This window comes from Falco peregrinus, chromosome 2, assembly GCF_023634155.1.
Source record: "Falco peregrinus isolate bFalPer1 chromosome 2, bFalPer1.pri, whole genome shotgun sequence".
NCBI lineage: Eukaryota > Metazoa > Chordata > Aves > Falconiformes > Falconidae > Falco > Falco peregrinus.
In genome coordinates this window covers 55146429-55166780 of record NC_073722.1, presented here as the reverse complement: position 1 = coordinate 55166780, position 20352 = coordinate 55146429, and positions in this window count along the sequence as shown.

Below are 20352 nucleotides of genomic sequence, written 5' to 3'. Positions count from 1 at the left end.
CCGGCCCGCGCCCGGGCGCGTTTCTTACCCCGCCGTCTGGTGTCGCGGTTCCCCGGTCGGGTCCCGGCTCTCGGCGCCCCCCCGGGGCTCGCCTCTGGCCCGGCGGCCGCCGCCTCCGCACCGCGGGTCCGGCCCCTGTAAAGCCCGCGCCCCTCACGGCGGACGGCTTGTATTTATTATTAATTATTAATTATTATTAATTATTATTACACGGTTCACGCAGGTTTTAGGCATCTCCGTTAGGGTTTTCTAATTTTATTTTAAAAGGCACAGACTCTAGCTCTTAGTTGAATGTTGGCAGGTATGCTTTCTCTTTTTCCGTGTCTTTCTACAACTGTGTTCTGTGACTCAACTGTATAGTGTTAATATCAGTACAGACTTGTCTAGTTGACCGTATAAATAATGTTTTCCCTTCTCGTAGTCTCTATGGCGTGTCTTTATGGAGAAATAAGGTTCTCACGGGGTCGGTTCCCTTTGCGTTTAGAGAAACCAGGTTCAGGCAATGGTATCTATTTTTTTTTTTTTTTTTTTATCGGTTGCATGTTGTCTCATTATTATTTTTTCTTTTCCCTACCTGTTGGAATATGTTTGTGAGCATAATCGTCATAAATTATGTTCAGGGTTTTCAGATTTATTTATATGTGGTTAAAATGAATGCTTCTATTTAAAAGGGGAAATATTTCTACATGTGCATATAGTTTTCCAAGAGTGTACCATTAATTGATTGTTGATAATAAAACCCAAAAGCAAATATAGCACCGCAGCTCTTCTGGCTTCTTGTTAGGGCTGTACTTGAGGGGAGGGCTCAGGGGGTTTCTGACAAAGATCGAAGGCGGACGCCGCAGGATCTGCACTGAGTCATCGAAAGGAGATGGCCTCAGCACCATTATTTTTAATCTCCGTTACCATCAGGAAGACCATTAACTGCGGCTCCCATCGTTACCGCCTAATTGTGCCGTTATTAATTATTTGTAAACTGGTTGGGGGGGGGCGGGGCGGCAGATGCGTCAGATATGACCTTTTGTCGCTCCCTCGAAAATTGGAGTTGGCCAATATTAAGCGATACCCGTTAAAAGAAAAAAAAAAAGGGGGGTGGGGGAAGCATAACCCATCGGTCTGGTTTGCCGGCGCTGAGGCACCCCGCAGGCCAGCTCACAGCCTTCGCCACCCGTTAGACCGACACGGGGAAGGTAAAACCGGCCGTACGGCCCCGCAGCCTCTCGCAAAGGGTCCCTACGCTCCCGCCCGCGGGGGCGCCGGGTGCCGGGCGAGGGTCCTTCCGCGGGGACTAACGCGGCCAGGGGCTCGGCTCCCACCGGGCCGGGGGCCGTGCAGCGGCCTCACACCTGGGGACCCGCTTTGCTCTTGCCGCCCGGCAGCGGGGGGCCGAGGTAGAGCCCGGCCCAGCCGCAGCCCGAGCCCGGCGGAGCGGCCCCGACGGCTCCCCCAGCCTGCCCCGGGGGGCGCGGGCACTGGGGCCGGCGTGCCAGCCCCCCGCAGGGCACGGGTACAGCAGATACCTGCCCTTGCCAAGACAAGCCGGCATCCAGTTCCACCGAAGCCCCTCGGGCAGGGGCGCACCGCCCCCCTCACCGCCCCCCAGAAGAGCCAGGGCGCGCGTGGACTGCAGCGCACCCCGGTGCCGCCTCCGTGGGTGCCCCCGCAGCCAGGGCACTTGGGGGTTAGCTGCGGGGACGCCGGGGTGGTGAACTCTCCCTGACTCTGGCAGGCTCAGTGGAGGAACAAAAAAGAAGCTATTTGGGGATTTGGGCAAGAAGCAAATGTGGCAAGAGCATTCCTCTGCGTGGCTGGGGTGTTGGGGAGAGGGTGCCACCCTCCCAAGCACAATTAAAAATGTGGAAAAGCGCGACAAGTGCTGTTTCACTAATAAGAATACTTTGATAATCAGTTTTAAAATGCTGCAATAAAATATGCAGTTTGTTTTCTGGAGGAAAAAAACTGTATGCATTTCTTGAATATACATTTTGTGGTAATGTGGGCAGCTTTTACTTTTTCAAGCATTTTACTTTTTCTTCCAACAGTAATTTAATGATCTAAGATTATCTTTGTTAAAGGCAAATGGACTGGCCTTAGGAATTACCTGGCTGTGGACTGCAGTGCAGTTCTGCTAATAGTGATCTACATGGAAAGTTTCCTGCTGGAGAAGCTGCAGTGCTCAGTCCACCTGCTTTACCACGGCGGAACTGGCCCCTGAGCTCTTAGAGAAGGTGAGACCTGTATTACCAGCAAACCAACCAGCTAAGGGTGATTTAAAGACTCTCCTGGTCAGGCCTTGCTGTGGGAAGGTGATCAGCTTCCATTTTATGGCATGCAGTGACAATTTGAAAACAGGAGATGACAACATGCTACTTCTTTGTTGTTTGGATTTTTTTGTAGGTTCCTCCCCGTCCCCCCCCCCCCAAGTTCACTACTTTGCTAAAACTTGTGGTTTATTTCTAATAAGAAGGCTTCAGCTTCCAACAGTGGACCTAGTTGCATGTCTGCTAGACCTTTTCTATCTTCAATTTCACTACACCATAAACTGATATACATCTTGATCTATCTTCTTCATGATAAACTAAATAGGCTGTGTCCTTTCCATCTCCCATACTTCCCAAGGCTCAAAATTTTAAAATGTTTTGCAGAGCTGGAACCATTCTCTCCTGCCTTGTAAAAGGGATACCAGGACAGTACCAAACACTTTGGTGTCTCTCTCACTAATGGTTTATACAGAGCTAAGATCACCTTTCGGTTTCTGATCATAGTTTTCCACTTAGGTATCTAAGCTTCTCATTAGTCCTTTTGGGAAACTTCTGTTCCATTGCTTATTCCCTGTGACCTATAAATCCTTCCCCAAGCCACTGCTTTCCATGTTCTGCTCACCCACACAGCACGTGAAGCTGTGGGAGGCCTGAGGCACATGGCACCCACGGTTTGTAAGGACCAGAGTGCCTGTGGCAGACCAGTCGGGGCGGTTATTTCATCACCCTTCGTGATTGCTCAGCCAGGTAGAAACGGGTGGTTTGAAAATATGTAAAGTTTATTTCTCCCACCTCTCTGCTAAGGCAGGAGTTTGAAAAAGAGTATTAATTAAATAAGTAATCTACAGGGTTGCTACTGACCTTTAGAAGTGCAGAAGCTAGAGGAGGGCCATGGGGTACCCAGCAGGAGCCCAGGCAGGAAGAGGATGCCGGAAGGCTGCTTACCAATGGTACCAGTGAAAGCTGAATGGGCAAGCTGATCTGTAACACAGGGAGATGCTCTGGGGTTCACAAGGCAAGAAGATCTGTGTAGAAGGGCCTAACAGGTCAAAAGACTCTCCAGTAAAGAAATGAGGGTAAGGTTTGTTATTTTTGTTGGGTTTATCCCCTCATGTCTTTCAAATAAAAAATAATTTATTTTATTATCAACTTAAACTCAATATGAACACATGTTGTATCTTAAAGAGTTCAGAGGTATATTCACGTTGTGTGTTTGAAGCACCTTGTGTGTTTCATTGTCTGCTCTTCTAACCAAGACTTGGAATTCAGGTCTAATGTGGAATTTGGCTTTTGCACACCCACCCACTTTCTTCTCTCCAGCACATGAACAGAAAAAGTAATTCCTGATTGCAGTATGAATCTCTCGGATGCATGACAATGCAAACATTAATTTTGCTACTAAAGAGTATGTAGCCAGCATACAGGAAAACTACAATTAATAAAACCAGTCCTGTTCACTGAGAAGCAAGTGTGTCTAAATAGTTCAATCTTTACATATATGCACTTAATAAAGTTATAAAAAAATATTTAACCATTTATATTGGTTAAATATAATTATTTAACCAACCAGTGGGACAAGGAGGTGTCATGAAAAGTGCCTGTGGTCCATTAGAATATTTTTTTAAACCCTCTATTTCTCCCACTTGTTTTTGACACTGTTGACAATGCTGATAGATGTACCTAGCCAGAGTCACCTGAGCTAGCCTGACTCCAGTTGAGGCCAGCAGATTACTGCTGTACTCTGAAGCGTGAGCTCTTTCTGAAGGCAAAATCTGGGGTCTCTTCACACAGAAAGGATCCCTACTGAACAGAGGAGGAATGGGACGCGAAGCTTACTGGTGATTCTTAGACACCTACTAAACTGGTACCTGTCTGTAACTCTTGCTGCACGTTTAGTGTGAATCATTAAGAGCCAAACATTAATCTATAGACTATCTTCATCATCCATAAAGCAGAACAGTGCTATGAAGGCCGTATTACAATGGGAGATGAAGCTTTCTGCTGCTGCTGTCCTTTACAAGCTGTCATCTGACAACTGTTATGAAAAAATTGGTGGCTTCATCCAGGGCGCTACTAAAATATGGCACCATCTTAGAAAAACAACTTTGTGCCTTGTACTTTTCTCAGGAGGTCATCAGGAAGGCCAAGGAATGATTTGAGAGGTACCCCATCATCTCGATTTGTGGGGAGTTTATCCAGAAACAGAATCAAGAAACTTCAGCTGTGAAAATGAAGCTCATGCTGCCATATTCTAGGTTGGAAATTTCTTTTGGGGAGAGGAAATCACATTTTGGGCTGATCCTTGTTAGGACTATCACATCAACAAGATATTAAAATGTTTGCACTTGAAAAGGAATGTTATTTCATACTGTTACTGCAGGCTGAGGCCATACTTCTTCCTGTTTCCTTCTGAAAGAGAGGTAGTAAGGGAATGCCAATAACAACTCTTGCTGCTTTAAAGGGAGTTCAAATAATGTATAAAGTCTATCAACAGTATTAAGTAAAAGTTCAAAGCAGTCTTGAGAAGTGTAAGTGGGAGAAACTATGGCTTTCCGGCAGTCTGAAATCTAATGGCAGCATTAAGGCCCCTACCAACAGGCTTAAAGTACAGGTGGGATCTTCAGGAGCATCAACTTCAGTATCATTTCACAGAGGTGTTCATAAAAAAGTATCAATATATTAATTTCCCCTAAGGAGAAAAATCCATGCAGGGAACAAAGCACAGATTTTGTGAGTTGCTATGGTTGGCCAGTTAAGGAAAAGAGATGGCTGGAGACTGTGAAACCAGTGGCTAAGAGAACTGGTTGTCTGGTGTGGACATGGTATTTGGGAAAGCCTGGGCTGCTCTGTTCAGAGGCATGGCTCACCCAGGGCTCCCAGCAGGAGCTGTGGGTACTCATCACCTTGAAAAGTCAATCCACTTCTTGAAACCTTCTCCTAAGAGAGTGCCTGCAGCAGTCCCTGCCCAACGATACAGCCACAAACCCCTGTGCTTTCAGGGCTGTTAAAACCCCACGGTGCTTTGAGGAGCAAAGGGAGGCAGCTCACTCATCCTAAGCCATATCAGGAACCAGGGGGTCCATGCAGCTGGTAGCAGCTGCCAGTGCTTTCCCAGCCGGCTCCCTGCCCCTGGTGACAAGGGAGCCAAGCCACAGAGAGCTGCTGGCAGCACCTAACAGGTACCTCCTGGTGCTCGTTTCCAAGCAGAGCCAGAAATGACCTCTTCCCTCCACTTGTCTCTCTGTGGGTAACCATGGACATGCTGGATTGTGCTCAGCACTGCCCTGTCTTCCTTCTGTGATGCTCAGTGCCCCTCTCTACTGCTGTGGCCTCCCTGGGGCTTGCAGGATGTAGAGGAAGGCAGGCAGGTTAATTAACATCGATAGTATACAGCTGTGGGCTGGCTTCAGGGGCGGTGGGTTGGCTGACGTGGGTAAGGTGCAGCTGTGGCTGGTTCTGTTAAGTAGTTAAATGGCTCTAAGGGGGATGGAAGAGGGGCACATGAAGAGAGGCTTGGAAGAAGCAGAGGGAGCAGAGAGTGTGCCCTGGATGCAGGAGAGGCCCTGGGAGAAGAAGGGGGCCTGGATAAGGAGAGGCTGGCTGGGAGAGGAGCCTGGAGAAGGGATGTAGCAGAGGCAAGAAGCAGGGTGGACTGGCAGCATGGGCAGTAGATGAACTGTTGAAACCTTGTGGGGGATTGGGTGCTGGGGCAAGGTGCAGGAGCTACTTATTGAAGTTAACCTTGTATGTGATAGTAAAAGCCTTGTTGCAGCCGGCTAGTTTAGCTAGTGCTGCAACAGTAGGACTCTTCCAGAGAACCAAGTAGAAGGCAATTCAGCTTCAATGTGTCCTTGATTGCTTTGCAGACAGTATGGGGGAGCAGGGGCAGAGACAGCAGAGTTGCTGCAAAGTGGAAGCTTTGTTATTGAGGTTTTTCACTGTGCTGTTAGTGGAGTTCAGCACAGTGTACAGTTACACAGATACATTCCATAGGCTGTCATAAGCTGCAGGTTATTCCCATTTTAATATTTTTTTTTTAACCTGAAGAGTCTGATGTGGTAGTTCAAAATAATCTCAAAGCAGTACTGTAACAGGAACTCAAAAGCTCCTGGCCCTGTTCTGATTTCACAATATCAAAGTGTTTCTAGAAACAGCTACCCATATACTCTCACTATATTATCTTTAAAAAGATCACAAGAAGGGGTGGGTTCTGAAAATAAGCAGTTCTGAAATCTCCGTAGGTAATAATGCCAAACAAAATGCCATCGCATCTAGGATTCAAACATCTGAGGGAACCCCCTCTCACTTTCGTTCCAAAGTTTTGTGCTTTCTTTACAAACTGAATGTCTCTTCATTTTTAATAAGAAAGTCTTATATCTGCAGGAAAGAGTGATGGTTAAAACAGTGCCTAATGCTGCTGCATGCACTTGTAATGCATTATGTGACAGCCTATTTTAGAACAGTGATGCTTTAAACACAGATCTAATCATCACTAGAAATATCTCTATGGAGACAAAAGTTGCATACGCGTGGTGTGGGTGGTTTTGCCCTGCTGCAGAAAAAGAGGATGTGCTAGATGGACATCTAAGCCCTTCATTCCCATCATATTCAATTCCCACTGGGAACGTAACACTCTTAAAATATTTCTGGGCTGATTCATGGACTATCAAATCTGGTGGTATTTTCAGAAAGATGGCAAGAATGATCAAGGAGACATATCATTCAAGAGAGGTGGAAAAGATATTTGTATATTCATATAAACAAGAGGATGTGGTGTACTCTATAATATTATGTATATATAGTTAAATTAGGCACTTTTGGGTTTTATCCATTTAATCTCACCTTTTGGTCACCACATCACTCAAGCTCTCTCCTGATGGTAAGGAGGAAAAAAAAAGTGCGATAACATAACAGTGTGATCATTTGATTCCTGCCTCAGCAAGTTTAGAACTGGTAGAGGGAGATACTTCCAATCACTACGCAGTCAAACTGAGACTCATTGCCACAAGATTTTATTTAGGTCAAGATTTCAAATAAATTCTGAAAAAAAAAATAATTTAAGAATATCCAGCCAGTAGAGTCAGGGTTAATAAAAGATTCTGAGACACTTATATACAAACCCATCCATTTAAGGCTGTAAGCCAATATCTATTTATTGAAGATGAGATCTTTAACAAATATTTCCCTCCTGAAAGATTTCTTCTCTGCTCTTCTAAATCGCCTGCTGCTGATCAGTTCCAGAAATGAATTTACAAACTGTAGATCACAAGTTCTAGGCTGTACATCACTGTCTATTTCTATGTTCTAATAGCAAATGAAAGCATGGCCTCCCGGATTTCCCTCATTTACATTTCTTCCTTGTCTTTTTTGGTGGGTAATAGTCCCTGTTATATGCATAGGGTCAGCTTCAATCCTGGCCAAAGCACATTCCACAGCTGAAGTAAAATACATCTTCAAAAGTGATTAATTTTTCCTATTATTACTGATTACTTTCACTGATCAATACTTTCATTGGTGCATACCACTAATACATTGAAATGTCAATGTGGGAATTGATTAACTTTAATTATTTCCTTTCAAATTTTTGTTGTTGTTGTTGAGCTTTTAGGATATATGCATAAATTTATGGCCAGATTTGTCTTTAAAATTGTTCAGAATCTGTTGTACAAAACCTCACAAAATTAAAATACTTTTAAAGTATTATACTTTTGAAGAATTAAAAAAAAATAGAAGTAATAAAAATGAAAATATTTAATCACTTAAAAAATGGGCATATTAACCCCCCTGTATTTTCTGAACCCAGTCACATGTGAGTTCTGAAAATAAAGGGGGTTTCTCTAACCAATGAAAAATATTGATGACACAAGGGAAGATTCAATTATGTAACTGTGTATTGTAATTCTCAATGATTTATAAAAGGCAAAATTCAGATATGCTATACAATAAATTATCATTTAGACGAGACTACAGTTTGGTCTAATAGAATCCCATTATTTAGAAATGGAAAAAGAAACCCTATTAGATTATAGAGTTAATTCCCTGCCTGTGCTGAGGTCACTACTCTTTCACTCTCAGGCTTGTCTACATGAAAACTGTGGGTACAGTGGAAGAGCCTCTTTGAGCAGACAGAGCTACAAGATAAGAGAAGCTCTGTGCTGACCTTGCCACTCCCGTAAAGGAATGAAAATAGCTGCAGTGGGTAAATCACCTGAATATATAGTTTTAAAGAAGAATACAAATCTACTAAGGTCTGGGGGTAAATACCCTAAAATGGCAATGCACCCTGCTATTGCCAGTATATGAGGATGAAGGACCAACTGAACCAAAGCCACAACAGTGCTCTGAAATTAAATTGGTCTTAGCACAGCATGAAAAGCCTTGTGACATACACAAACACATGAGGCTTTTCTGGACCCGACAGCTACTGAGAAGTTTCAGCCAATACTGGTTTCAATGGGATGTATTCAGCATACTGGTGTTAAGAATAAAACCATAGACTGAGAGACGCTTGGTTTTGTATTGAAGCTGAAATGCAGTGGGAGGGTGAAGGTGTCTAGCTGGGGTAGGAGGGAAGAGAGACGGGTCAGATAGATTAATTCTCCAAAAGTCCCCAGCAAAATTACACCTGTTGTGGGCAGAACAGGTAACAGACCCTTAAAGAATCCCCTTTTTCAGTCCTTAGGTAGGGGAGAAGGGAAGGGGGGGGGACACGCTGCCATGTGTGTCCAGGAGGCTGTCATCCCACTGAAACTGGGGTGTGCTGAAACCTCTCCATAGCCTGTGAGTATGGGCTTAAAAACCTCATCCATGTATTTCTTCTGCGTTTGCTGGAGCACTTCAGATTCTGTGGTCTCCTTTTCCTCTCAATGACAAATCAACCACAAGGGATGTGTTTTCTGAAGAGGATATCAGAGGGTCACGTAGACCTTAGGCTCCCTCAGCATGGCGGTTTCAGGCAGAAAAGAGCATGGATTTCAGCTGGGAGTAGCCCGTTACCCAAGGGGGAGTCATGCCTCCCAGATTTTTCTGTGCAGAGGTGGAAGCTCAGACATGTGTCCTTTGAGCTGTATTGAATCTTTCTCTGGAACGGGTGCACTAGAAGTGCAATTTGTTCTTCTCCATAATAACTACTACTTCTCTCACAGCAACCACAGTTTCCATCCACCCAGAAATGGTCAGGAGGCTCCAGGGGATGCCTACCCCAGTGCCACACAGTGCACTGAACCTGCTTTTATATGCCACTTGTTTGCTTGCTGAGGCTCTGAATTGTCCCCAAACAATTTTTCCTTCCAAAAGCCGTTCAGTTCTCTTTGCTGTGAGCACCTGGACCCTCCCTTTCCACCCTGGCACCAAACCACCACACAGTTTAAAGAGTTGCAATGATAGGTCTCAAAATGCCCAGGTGTCCCCATCAATGCTGAGAGGCCTGCGCTGCTGACAGAGCCAGAACCCTGTGCCTTAAGGAGCTGTGAGAGAAAAATTTACTTTTAGTGGAGGGGGTTCTATTTGTCTGTTTAGCATCATTCAACTGGGATTTCTGAGTGTTAACAAACCTGGTATTCACCATGCTGCTGACTGTTGAACAAAGATGCTAAAATTATTGCTTACTTTCAGTGGTTGCCTGCAAGAGAGTTGAGAAATAAGTTTTCTATGTTACTACATCAGGAGGCACAAATCGCTTAGTCGCTTGTGTCACTGAGCGAGACAAACAATAGCTATAAAAACATATCAGATACTGCTAATCAGTGCAGCTCCATGGGGATAACGTATTTCAAAACCCACATCAATTTCATGTTCTAAAGAAATAGCTTCAAAAGATTCCTTATTTGGCTGCCAAAGCATAATTTTAAATTATTTTTTTGCTAATAGGAGTCCTGGCCCGGATAGTTCTCTCACCAGCATACAACTCAAACGAGATATCACTGATGGAAAACTGATGGAAAAGAAGATTTGAACAATTATACAAAACAGATAAGCCATTAGCTTCTCCTTAGATCTAATGATATGCTCTGCAGGATCATTCGGGCTGCAGTCATAGTTAAAGCTGGTCCTGAGTCATTCTGCTGTAGCACAAAACATTAGCAAAAGGAAATCTTTGGCAGCCTCTGGCCAAGGGAGGACTAGGATGAGACTGGTGTCTGACACAGGTTAGGACTGAAATATATTTGAAATATAGGGCTATGAGAAAGATTTGGCGTTTTATTACTGTTTTATCTAATAGGCTACCGTTTGGAAGCATAATCGCATCTAGATAAAGACTTGAACATGCTTTTCCACACTGTGTGACCTGTGGGAAGGACATTATTCCATTGTGCTGAATGTGTTATACTATTCTATTAATCCCATGTTTAAATTACTCAGCTATTTAAACCACACTCTTTCAGCCTGTTGCTTTTACTAGTTGATAAACACCATCTCTGTTTTTCACCTCTTGAGAGAAGACAGACATGTTTTCACATCGGTTTTTGCTTTCCAGTGGAAACCCACAATTTTGTGATAAATTAAGTACAAACCCCAATCCACATGGCCAGTTTGTTCAATCCATCTGAAAAGCTCCTTGCGAGGTAAGAAAGTCAGCTACGCCTGTGCTGCCAAAAGGAAACCATTAAGACGGTTTATTACTATCCTGGGCCACTTTAAAATTAAACACACAATTGCTTTTAAATGTTCCCGTTTGGAAAGAATAAGTGTACATGCGGAGGCATTTCTGGCTGCAGGGTCATTGCTCTTCAAGTAGTACCATCCATCGTCTGGAAAAAGGTGGCCTCCTTTTTGCCTAGCCCAATATTTTCAAGAAACAACCCAGCTTCTGCTGGCAGACAACTATACAGACACTTAATAGAGCTGGTTCTGCCCAAGTTGGTCAGAATTTTGCTTTCAGATTTCCTGCGTTCAGCCCCAAATTTCACTCTAAGTTTCCTTCCCATTGACTTACCTCTGTGAGGTATCTTCTTCCCATACAGTACTATGTAAATATTACTGTGGCAGCCAGAGTGAAGAGAAATATTGACTTCTATGCCATTTTTTCTGTGTTTCACAAAACCAAATATTTAAGTTATCAATGGCATCTGTCAATATGTAAAAAGCTGGATGAACAAACCTAACTCAGGCTAAACATATTCTGTAGTGCAGTGTACTCCCAGGGGACTTCTGTTATCTTTGAAGTGACCAGGGGGAGCACACAGAAAAAGCAAATGCTAAATATACAGAATTAATAGAATGATCCCTGCTGTAAGAGAGACTTTAAGTGTTAACTAATAATTTTTAAATACTTTGGTGAAAATACATACTTTTAGTTCTATACCATTTGAACTAATTTAGGGGGCAAGGTTTTTTCAGAAAGCAAATTATTGTTGCTGTCTCACAGCTCCAATTTATTATCCAAAGCAATAACCTTGGCAAAAAAGTCAATTATTTCAACTCTTGAATAAGGACTTGGTTCACATGTCTAATGCCCTGTGTAAGAGAATTAGCAGAAACTCATCTCAATGTGGTTTCAAAAGAGGAAACTAAGCAGACAGCCTTGTTAATTTAGCATATAGACTTGGAATAAAGTACAACATCCATCATCTCCTGAAATTCAATTAAAAATTGGTCTTGTGTCCAAGGAGAAGGAGCCAATTTTCTGCTAGAAGCAGAGTCTTGGAAGATCGCTAAAACCCTTAATGGTTCTTTCATTGTGGGAGCCAATACGAAAGGAAAACCAGTTTGGGAGTTCAAATTACCCCTCCCATTTAATGCTACAACGTGTAATCTTCAGTTTGGGCCCGCTGCTGTTGATGCAATGCTTTCTGTCACCACGGACACACGGGGAATTCCAGCTGTGTTTCTCTCTCGTCCTTAAAATCTTCCTGTGTGCCACTATACGCTGTGGCAACGCTGAGCAGGCTTTGCACACAGGGTGAAATACCCTTCCTCACCGTATGCCGTGTATAGTTCTTATTCTCCCGCAGCAGGTTTCTATGTGTGACAAAAAGATGCTTGCAAACACACCCAGAGATTTAATATCTGGGGAAAGGGAAGCCTGAAAATATGTTAACAAGATTTTCAGCATTAAACACAATTTTGTTTCAGATTTCAGCTGTTAAACATCTTAATTTGTTTTGCTTTTTACTCCAGTAACATAATGCTAATACACTCTGACAGCTTGTGACTCCATGCCGAGGAGGTTTCACAAACCAATCTCTTTACTTGAAATTTGATTTACAAAGGGCCTCAGTCCTTTAGCTGGGTGGCAGCAGTCACCGTCACAACACTTGTCATTACTGAAGTAGGAGCACAATCTGGGCAGTTTTTCCTTGTTTGTTTATTTTCTTCTAGTGGAGGATCCACTAAGATGAAAGAATCCTTTTAACCATTTAATGTCCTCACCTGTCAATAAGCTCAGTCCAGAAAATACTGTCATGCAATGTCTGCCACACTCCAAAGGAAACAGTGCATTTTTTGTTTTGCAGCATACATTAAACTCTAGGTGCAGAATGCTTGCAGCATCTATGCAGTTTATTTTTGCAATTTGTTTTGGATTAGTTGGTCTAACAGTTAATGTAGAAACCTTTTGGACTCCATGCTTTCCTTCCAGCCCAGCCTAGCTTTGGGCTTCTCCTCCCCTGCAGTAAGGTCAGGCTCCTCCTGAGTGCTCACCCTACACACAGCTGCAGGTCACTGCTGAGCCAGCAGAACCATTTGTTTAGCTATAGGCCAGCCCCAGACTTGTGTGGGCTGTCATTTTCCTGGGAAATCAGGTTTTTGTCATGTGAGGAGTACATGAGGTGGCATTTCATATCATGAAGTCCTGCAGAATGGGCATGAAAAATAATGGATGACCACTCTGCTCTCAGAGGTAACCTTTTAGGATGCTGCCTGCTCTTGGCAGGGGTAGGTGTTGTCTTTGTGTACATGCACGTGGCTTCTCCTGAATGAGCATATCCTGGCATGTCCCAGCATCCTGACAGGCATGTTACCTTGCATACCGACCTCCAAAGGCTAAGCACCATGCAGACCATTCATTTGAGTAATAGTATAATTAACTGGGGAAGATGATCCGGCACCAAAACTTAGTGAAAAATCTTCTCCTCACCTCTCCCTCCAGATTTTCAGATTTTTTACATTTATTTTACTAAGGTAAAATGTCTGTTATCCTCCAGGCAGAAGAGACGACTGCTGCTGTAGGAACAGCAGTGTGGATGCTTCCAGCTCTCCTTCTCCATAGGTGAGACATGGGAAGCCAAGCTAACATCACCTAGCTAAGAAGCCCAGCCCATGGAGAAGACCAGAGAAATAAATCATGTGCCTGTCTCACTGTGGCAGGCATCACTCTTGAAAATACTCTGTTTACACGTTTGAAATCTCCTTTTTTCTGGAAAGGGAACACCTTTTGCCATGTCTTCCTCTCAAAAAGGACAAGTTTAACCAGAACGATTGAGCTTGGCTGGCTCAGCTCCAAGCATAGGAAATGATCTGCTAAGGCAATAGGTCTGTACGCTAAATAACCGCGGTCTGCACAGCGACGCTGGAGCTGGCTTCAGCCCAGCCAGCCCTTCGGTAGCCTGGCTGGGGCAGTGCAAGGCGTGTGTCCTTCATGGGCTGTGCTTCTAGACAGGCTGGCTCCGTGCTGATGGGCTGCTTGCTCTGGTAGCTCTTACTGCAGTGCCCGGATAGCCCGGCCCTTCTGAACTCCCCAGTCACCATGTGATAGTCACAGTAACTGTTAAATGCATGTTTGTTTGTTTGTTTTTTGCGGTTATTTATTTATTTATTCTGATTTTCTAGCATCTTTATTGCCAGGTTGTAGCCTAAATTAAATTCACTAGTGAAGAAATTCTTTCTCTGGACAAATTAATTTATGCAACTCATTTATCCATTTGGAAATACAGATATAATAATATTTTTCTGCCTCACAGGGGTGTTTTTAAATCTTATTCAACGAACGGTGGCAAAGGGCTTTGTTGTTTTCTGGTGACGAGGGGCTCTGTGAGCACCAGTCATTCAGTGTGTGGGTCAGGAAGCACGCCACTGACTCCAGTCCCTTTTTTCTTTTTTGGCTACCTGAAATATCATTGAAAACCTGAAAATAGTCAAAAACCTGAAAAACCAAGTCTAGGTACTGTTGCTTTCACACAAGGCCAGTGGCTCTGGATACGAGTTGAGGCCTGCTAAAGATGTCTGATTATCTGGGGATGTGCAATCAGGTATCCTTGAAAAATCCATCTGTTTCCAGTTCCCTGGTGCTGGGTGCTCAGGTTTCGTGGTATTCAAAATGATTCAAATCTTGTGCAAATTTTTTTCTATTACCTCAATACACAGGAAGTAATTGATATTTGTATTAAGCTGCAGCTCAGTACTGTCAAAAGACGCATATCTTGCCTGAAAACTGTAAACAAATAAAACAATATCGTAGAATTTATTTCCTTTCCATGATGAAAAGTCCTATGGCAGCCTGTGGAGAACTGTGTCTTCTTGCATTTGCCTCACTAGCCACGAGGATTTAATAAAAATTCTCAGTGCAGCATGCACACAGCTTTGCCATGCCTGCGCTGCTTCAACCATCTTATTATTTACCTATTTCTGCAAGAATCCCCACGGCAGGCAGTGTGTGTCCTGTTAGCATGCACCTTTCCAAAACCTACTGAGCAGCGATGATGTTTATTTACAGACCTTCTTTCTGACCACAAATGGACAGCAAGCAGCTGAGAAATGCTATATTGATCAATTGAGAAGAATTTCTAGCTAAAAAGCAGAATCCCTGGCATCTGAGGGAAAAAATGAAACTGCCTGCGATGGACGGTGACAGCAGACCACAGCAGGGAGAGGAGCAGGGGGCCCTGGTGGCTCCTGGAGGGCTGGCATGTGCCGTGGGAGCACAGCTGGATTGTGCCGGACAAGGCTGAGACACTGACTACATCCTACATTGAGAACAAGAGGGGAGAAGCCCTGCAGCTCCACCATTTACCCTTTGAGAGCTTGCTCCATGCTGAAGCAATTTTTCCATCACAGGCACACCGTTCCTGGCAGTCAGTTTTCACAACTTTTACATCTGATAATTTAATTGTCTCCTTCAACTTACCTTGCCTAGAGCTGGTAGGAGTTGGTTACTTTTTGTGTCAAAGCTTACTGAGTACAGTGTAAACCCGCAGCTCCTGGGTTAACAGCACATGAGGGTTATTATCGTCAACTGGAAGTGTGTGAAAACAGCCACATGCAGCTTCAGGTATAGAGGGTGCTTGAAAAGCCTTGATGCAGCAAAGAGAAGTGTATTCACGTGTTTAATTGTATTCATGCTGTAAGCAGATTTGAAGCATGCAAGATGAAAAGAGATACTGAGAAAGCCAAGTACTGAGTGATAATATTCCATCACAAACTGTTTATCTGCATCTATACCTTGCTCAATTATTTTGTCTACTTAACACACAGCCCCCTGTGAAAAAATACAGCTTTGAAGTTAAGGTACCACATACACAAATTTGAACATTATAGAAAGAAATGCAAATAGCTGTAAACGTCACTGTACATAATCACATGAGCACCCAGCACCAGGCCTTTTTCCAGATGTAAACCCAACTTGCAGCTTGTGCAAGTGAAAAGGTTTCTCTTTCCCCTTTACCCCCCACACTGAATTACTGCCAAGGCAGTGCAGCTGCCTGAGCTCCTCAGTCTTCAGTTTATCCAAAGGTTTCCTAGAAATCTATCACCTGCAAAGGTGATTCAATGAGGCAAGCCTTGCAAATGAAACTACAGCTACTGTCCTCTTCCACACAAAACACAGTGCAGCAAGGGCATCAGTTAGCTGTGACAACTTTGACTGACTTAGGGAAAGCCTCTGTGTGTTGTTACTAGTGGAGGACATGCCTGGCCCCAATATTGCAGAACATTGTGGCAGATGGGCTTTGCCACTGTGGACAAAAAAGTCACCTGTCACGATTTTTGTTGGAAGTTGTAGAGGAATGAAGCTGGGTTAATTAGCATTGATAATATACAGCTGTGGGCTGGCTTCAGGGTGTGGGGTTGGCCGATGTAGATAAGGTGCAGCTGTGGCTGGTTCTGTTAAGTGGTTGAGAGCTGATGAAGAGAGAGCAGCTGAGGAAGAAGCAAGAGGAGAGAGAACACAGGTCCTGTGTGAGGAGAGATGAGGAGAAGGCAGCAGAGGGACTGTATGAAGAGTATGTTGGTATGAGATGGTATGAGATGGTAAAAGACCCTGTGGCAGCTTGATAGTTTGGAGAATGCTGTGACAGGAAGCTACTTCTAGTTTTTACTATCAAACCACATGTGCTTACGCTAGACTGTATCATCCAGTCAAGTGAAATATTCTTTTACGCTACTCAGAGAAAAAAACCTTAAAATTGCCTGTTTTCTAAGTGCAGAAGGATATAAAAATACTAATCAACAGTTCCAGCAGAAATATCAGAAGAAAGTTACCAGCAAAGGTTTGAAAGAAATAAACATTTCTGTTCCTCTAGGAAGACTTGGAAAATGCAGGTGTTCTTCTGCAAGGTGAACAGAGCCGATTCTGCAGCAAAACCTTCCCATATCCTTTCACATCGCTGTGGGCAAAAGCACATTAGTCGCTACGTTTGAAGGAGATAATGGCTTTTCAACTGTTGCATGCCCGTGTGTACCTGTAACAAATGCTCTGTGTGTTAACAACTTTGGCAGAGGCAAGACAGAACGAGAGTTGGGACCAGCCGATTGGCCTCTGCCATTACTGCCCAGCTTTGCTGTCAGCATGCATATGCATGCTATACACATAGGTTGCATCACAAGATAAGTGTGTGAAAGTGGTTTTGTGAGGCTGTGAATTAATTTTGAAATTCAGCTTCAGTCCATTGGAACAGACTTGTAATTATATCAGCTAGCAGCACAGTTTGTCATGGTTCCCTTTTCAGTGTCATCCTAAGTTTTCTAAACTAATAATAAGATGCAAAATACATTTAGGACTACTGGTAAGATATGTGTTAACTGGCTTCTTTATATAGAGCATTGTCCTTTTATTCTTACGTTTTTAAACTCAGCCAAAGACCTGTGAATACTTAGAACAAGAAGGCAGAATGCATTTCATAGCTCTAACACTGCTCTCTTCACACTTACCTAAAGCCTAACTGGGACATGGCTGGGCAAGGAGGGTTTGCAGGAGTCATGTGTGACTTCAGCGCAAGGCTCTCCCCCAGCCAGACTCACTAAGCGGTACCTCCCACCCCCTCACATTTAATATCCTTTGGAAAAAGGACCACTTCGTTCTCACATGGCAAATGTTTAGACGTGGTCCCAGGGAAGTGCAGCTGGAGGTGACACCTCCAATCTGAGTGACAGGGATGTACAGAGGCACAGGAGGATTAGTGCAATGCCTCTCCCTTGGACTCATGCACTTGCACAGTGTTTTATGAACCACCCCAAGGGCAACCCAAGAGCACTTGGCCACAGAGAAGAGGGGATAGCCATTGCCAGCACTCAAGTCCGGGCCCCTGGAACAGCAGTTCCGGCACTACCGTCGGCACAGAAGTTGTTTTACAAGCTGATCGTTTGTCTAGTACATCCTGTTCATTTTCTGAGCTGGAAAAGATTTGATGATTCTGTCTCCAAGACCTTCCTGATACGTTTATAACCTTTTAACCTCCATTAGTACCTGAGAGGGGTCCTTAAATGAAGGTTAAATGAAGGTTCATATTCCTATCAATATAGGTCTTTTAAGTGATTGAGGATGCTGCAAGACACAGCAATTTTAAGTGTCATGCCGTGCTGCAGGGTGACATCCCATCCTCCGGTGCCCTGTTTTTATTCTGTTGTGAAAGTCTTGTGCCAAGACATACTTTAGTACCCTCTCAGCTAGAACCAACTACAGGAAATTTTCTCATTTGTGAGAATGTTGGTCTTCATAGTTTATGCTGTTGAGCCTATAAAAGATCAGCATGACTGGCTAATATCTCTTGCACTGGTAATTTGGTTTCTGAGAACACAGACTTAATGATCATCCTGTTATCCAGTAATGTGTGTTTGTGAATGACCTGAAAACATAGTTTGGTTGGTTTTATGATATTTTTGCAAGCTCTTTAAACTGCTGAAAGACTAATGCAACCAGACCTTGCAGGTGGTATACAAACATGAGAAGCAGGTAACAATAGTTAGGGTGATGCAAAAATCTCTAGGAGAGTCTCAGAGTCTGAGTATACCGTGGCAAGGAACAGGGTTTCCTACAGGACATCACACGCTTGAGGTGCGATATTGCCAGAGATCTGCTTCACCTTTCCACAAGAAATGTGTCAGATATCAAGTGTATTGTATGGAGAGTATGTTTTAGTGAGCTCCTGCAAACCAGAGCTTGGCAAAAGATTACTTTGAAGAGCTACAGAATAAGCATCATTTGCTATCTGATATTTGTGCCTACCTTTTTGGAAAACAAGGTTTGACCTAGCCATCTGAAACACTTTCTGTTCCACAGGTCCTAATGCTCTGCTCTGACACTCAACATGGGAAGCCACCAGGTAGTTTCCAGAGATGTGGATGGCATGTCTCTGTTCCTGTGCTTATCATCGGAGTAGTTTCTTGTCTATAATCAGAGGTAACAGATAAAAGGAAATTTGAAATTCTTGTTTTCTTCGTGGTTTGATAAATGTTGTTGTTACAAGGAAATATTTGTATTTCTATTAATTTTGGTTTAGTTTCTAGACCCATGTGACTGGCTTCAGCATGTTTTAAGCAGCAGGTTACCTGCTTAGAAAAAATGCATCTGTGAACTGTAGGTGTGGCATTAGCAAACAGAATTTGCAGTGCACCATGTGCAGCGAAGCTGATGGACTCTACAGATGAGTTAACAGTGACTTGTGAGAGTGCCTTAAATAATAGATAATTTTCTTTTTCCTAAATGTCTTAAAACCCTGCACGCTTTGGGGAGGAGAGCTCCAACAGCTACTCTTGCAGAGCATGGAGCATTCAGTAAGGTCTACAGAGCAGCAGCTACAGCCTGGCAGAGGGGTAAGCATCCCTCTTGCATGTTGAACTCATGCTACATTTTGTAACAAAGATGAATAAGAAAACAGATGCTCCCCCCAAAATACCAACCCCACACCCTACCATGAAAAGAGTCACAGCTCACCCTGTACTTTCTATCCCTGTTTTGGGCTCTTAAGTCTTGCAAAACTTGAGTGGCTTCCAGTTTAGCCATTTCCCCTTATCAGGAAATTCAGATAAAATTACATTCCTACCGGAGGCTTTTAGAGGTATACAGGAGTCCTGTTTGCCTTTACAGGAGATGTATTCTCTGGCACCTTTTTTTTTCCAGCCAGGCGGTGGTCATCTGCTCACTTCCAGTGCCCACAAGCCCTTCTGATTTGACACTGCAGATGTGTCTCTGAAAATGAGCAGTTTGTCGTCTTGTTGCCCAGCTGCCCAACCTTTTCTCAGGAAAGCAGAGACAAGGGGGAAGCAAAGCAGGGCAGGCCCCCTTTCCGCAAAGTTTATTAAGTACTTAACCAGCTTCCCATTATCAGGAAGGGGATCCATCTGAGACCAAATCTTTGCTAAACTGGGCAGCAAGAACTGTACCTAAAGCTAATTTTCTAAACAAAGTGGTAGCTGCCTGCTTTTAACTATCCCCCAGAAGAGTTGTCTGGATCAGGATCAATACTCATGAGATGAGCAAGCTACTGCTGTTTATTACCTGTGCCTAGAGCCTTCGGCAGCGACCAGCGCCTGGCTGTGCTTGCTGATGATCTCTGCACCGAAACACTCGCTAAAGAGAGAAAACCAAAGGCGACTGCTTGGACCCTGGAGCAAGGGTGCAGAGGAGGAAGCAGAGCCCTCATCCTGCCTGGCTGTGATGGGGGCAAGGGGAGGGATGGAGGCATCGCACCGTGACGGGGTGCATAGGAGCCACAAAGCTTTCCTGGCCGACTTGGCATACATCCCCTTTTGCATGGGGTGTCCTCTGTCTCGACGTCTGAGCCTCAGCTGTAGCAGCCCACTCCTCTCCCAGACCCACCTCCTATTCCTTCCGTATGTCCCCAGCTCCATCCTGCTGCTTGGCAAGCCATCGTCCTCTCCCGGGGCACGCTGAGGCCCTGTTAGCAGGGTGGTATCCCTTGAGGCCCTCCTGGCAGCC